The 3,836-nt window shown below is 55.3% G+C and overlaps 1 long non-coding RNA gene across 1 annotated transcript; it reads right to left on the bottom strand.

Moving 5' to 3' along the window:
• Positions 1-749: 749 nt before the first annotated feature.
• On the bottom strand, positions 750-1,548 carry LOC139778949 (uncharacterized). Its single transcript, XR_011719746.1, has 3 exons — positions 1,239-1,548; positions 1,015-1,139; positions 750-763 (listed from the first exon to the last, which is right to left on the bottom strand). It is a non-coding gene; the product is annotated as an uncharacterized lncRNA (long non-coding RNA).
• Between the last annotated feature and the right edge of the window lie 2,288 nt (positions 1,549-3,836).

The raw sequence follows: 3,836 nt of genomic DNA, 5'->3' as shown, positions 1-3,836 counted from the left end.
ATTTTAAATATATTAAATTATATGTTATGATATAAATTGTTGTAGCGTCTTCAATATTGCGCATGCTGCAGCATGTGCTTACCGATGATGTGTTTTGGTATGGTGTCAAGTCACATTTAAAGGCGTAGTAAGTAATAATAGAAATATTAATCGACTCTACTGGCCATTATAATCGCCAAGACAATACGACCACAATTTGGTTCGATTATCGTCAAGACGCTCTTTTAACCAATATAAGCTACTCTAATCTTTGATACTTATATATAAGCATCTCATTTAAATAATTAAATTTATTGCGAACGTTTTAACTATTCCTACCACGATTCTCCAATTCCCCGTAATGGGTGACGACACCAATTCGAAAGCTGAGGTATCTGCAATCGCCATGATTTAAACAGATCAAATATATAATCAAAGATTAGAGCGAAAAGAGACGTTTGTATTTCAAAAATAATTATAATACAAATTCTATATTTCTTTTAATTAAATAATTTAAATAAAAAAACTTTAATTTCTTGAAAATAATCTATTTACTGAAAAAGAATTCAAAATAAATTTAAAAATTAAACTTTTTTAATTTTATTCTGACTATCTTTACTAGATTAAAAACGATTGGTCTAAACTTTCGACAAAAATGTATAAAAAATTATATTTACCGCATGTTGTTGCCTGATGCCTATAGGCCTCCACCTCCTCTCAGGCTGCTCGGGATGTCACTCGTGTTCCCTCGATGCAAAGATGATGCTCCTTGCGCGGATATTTTCTGTAACATAAAAATAATCGAATCGATTAAATACGTGTCACGCGCATCGAACATCTTATTCGTTATTCAGATTAATATTATATTTTAAATTACTTCTTCGAAAAAGGTTTCTACGTTAGAATCAACTTGAATCAAATTTTAAAATATTTTTTTTACTAATTAAATTCCGAAACACGGTTTAATGTAGGAACTGAATAAGTACAAAGAGGGATTCTATAATATCTTTAAAAAAAATAAAAAGTAATACTTACCAGAAGTGTTGGTACGCCGATGCCCGATGCCTATCCTAGGCCTCCTCCTCCTCTCAGGCTGCTCGGGATGTCAGCTTCGCAGGATTCCCTCGCTGCTCCGATGTCATCTTCTGCGTCGTTATTTTCTGAAACATTCAAATGAAGGATTCGATTAAGTAAAGACAGAAGAGATAGAAAATTTTATGACATAAGTGACATAGTACGTGAAAATGAATTACACTCACCACTTTCTTTTAAGCGCTTCAGGCCACAAAATCCACTTCCATCTCCGGGTCAGCTAGGAGTCTCGAGCCACATTGAGACTCGTGGCAATGCAGTGTGATTTCATTGCCATTAAGCAAGATAAATCAAGAAGCCATTTCAGCTATATTGCATTATTTTACGACGTTGTTGCAATATAGTCGAAATGTTTCTTGACTTTTCTCGCTTAATGGAAATGTAATTGCTGAAAAGAATTACAAATTATTCCCTTGATGATGTCTTTTGCAGACAAGATTTTTTATACGCTTAACTTTATGAGCGTGATGTCTCGCGGCGCGGTGAGACCCGCGACGACGCGTATAAGCGAGCGACGTGTAAATGTCCCGCGGCGGCGCGGAGGGACACGCGACGGACCGTATGAGCGAGCGAGGCGTGTAAATGTCCCGCGGCGGCGCGGAGGGACACGCGACGGACCGTATGAGCGAGCGAGGCGTTAAATGTCGGCGCGGAGGGACACGCGACGGACCGTATGAGCGAGCGAGGCGTGTAAATGTCCCGCGGCGCGGCGGAGGGACACGCGACGGACCGTATGAGCGAGCGAGGCGTGTAAATGTCCCGCGGCGCGGCGGAGGGACACGCGACGGACCGTATGAGCGAGCGAGGCGTGTAAATGTCCCGCGGCGCGGCGGAGGGACACGCGACGGACCGTATGAGCGAGCGAGGCGTGTAAATGTCCCGCGGCGGGCGGAGGGACACGCGACGGACCGTATGAGCGAGCGAGGCGTGTAAATGTCCCGCGGCGCGCGGAGGGACACGCGACGGACCGTATGAGCGAGCGAGGCGTGTAAATGTCCCGCGGCGCGGCGGAGGGACACGCGACGGACCGTATGAGCGAGCGAGGCGTGTAAATGTCCCGCGGCGCGGCGGAGGGACACGCGACGGACCGTATGAGCGAGCGAGGCGTGTAAATGTCCCGCGGCGCGGCGGAGGGACACGCGACGGACCGTATGAGCGAGCGAGGCGTGTAAATGTCCCGCGGCGGCGGAGGGACACGCGACGGACCGTATGAGCGAGCGAGGCGTGTAAATGTCCCGCGGCGCGGCGGAGGGACACGCGACGGACCGTATGAGCGAGCGAGGCGTGTAAATGTCCCGCGGCGCGGCGGAGGGACACGCGACGGACCGTATGAGCGAGCGAGGCGTGTAAATGTCCCGCGGCGCGGCGGAGGGACACGCGACGGACCGTATGAGCGAGCGAGGCGTGTAAATGTCCCGCGGCGCGCGGAGGGACACGCGACGGACCGTATGAGCGAGCGAGGCGTGTAAATGTCCCGCGGCGCGGCGGAGGGACACGCGACGGACCGTATGAGCGAGCGAGGCGTGTAAATGTCCCGCGGCGCGGCGGAGGGACACGCGACGGACCGTATGAGCGAGCGAGGCGTGTAAATGTCCCGCGGCGCGGCGGAGGGACACGCGACGGACCGTATGAGCGAGCGTGGCGTGTAAATGTCCCGCGGCGCGGCGGAGGGACACGCGACGGACCGTATGAGCGAGCGAGGCGTGTAAATGTCCCGCGGCGCGGCGGAGGGACACGCGACGGACCGTATGAGCGAGCGAGGCGTGTAAATGTCCCGCGGCGCGGCGGAGGGACACGCGACGGACCGTATGAGCGAGCGAGGCGTGTAAATGTCCCGCGGCGCGGCGGAGGGACACGCGACGGACCGTATGAGCGAGCGAGGCGTGTAAATGTCCCGCGGCGCGGCGGAGGGACACGCGACGGACCGTATGAGCGAGCGAGGCGTGTAAATGTCCCGCGGCGCGGCGGAGGGACACGCGACGGACCGTATGAGCGAGCGAGGCGTGTAAATGTCCCGCGGCGCGGCGGAGGGACACGCGACGGACCGTATGAGCGAGCGAGGCGTGTAAATGTCCCGCGGCGCGGCGGAGGGACACGCGACGGACCGTATGAGCGAGCGAGGCGTGTAAATGTCCCGCGGCGCGGCGGAGGGACACGCGACGGACCGTACGAGCGAGCGAGGCGTGTAACTGTCCCGCGGCGCGGCGGAGGGACACGCGACGGACCGTATGAGCGAGCGAGGCGTGTAAATGTCCCGCGGCGCGGCGGAGGGACACGCGACGGACCGTATGAGCGAGCGAGGCGTGTAAATGTCCCGCGGCGCGGCGGAGGGACACGCGACGGACCGTATGAGCGAGCGAGGCGTGTAAATGTCCCGCGGCGCGGCGGAGGGACACGCGACGGACCGTATGAGCGAGCGAGGCGTGTAAATGTCCCGCGGCGCGGCGGAGGGACACGCGACGGACCGTATGAGCGAGCGAGGCGTGTAAATGTCCCGCGGCGCGGCGGAGGGACACGCGACGGACCGTACGAGCGAGCGAGGCGTGTAAATGTCCCGCGGCGCGGCGGAGGGACACGCGACGGACCGTACGAGCGAGCGAGGCGTGTAAATGTCCCGCGGCGCGGCGGAGGGACACGCGACGGACCGTATGAGCGAGCGAGGCGTGTAAATGTCCCGCGGCGCGGCGGAGGGACACGCGACGGACCGTATGAGCGAGCGAGGCGTGTAAATGTCCCGCGGCGCGGCGGAGGGACACGCGACGGAC

Source organism: Temnothorax nylanderi, unplaced genomic scaffold, assembly GCF_030848795.1.
Source record: "Temnothorax nylanderi isolate EJ_2023f unplaced genomic scaffold, tnyl_v1.0 TNYL_tig0203_pilon, whole genome shotgun sequence".
Lineage (NCBI taxonomy): Eukaryota > Metazoa > Arthropoda > Insecta > Hymenoptera > Formicidae > Temnothorax > Temnothorax nylanderi.
Note: the sequence above shows the minus strand (reverse complement) of the source record. Positions and strands in the feature narration are given on the sequence as shown.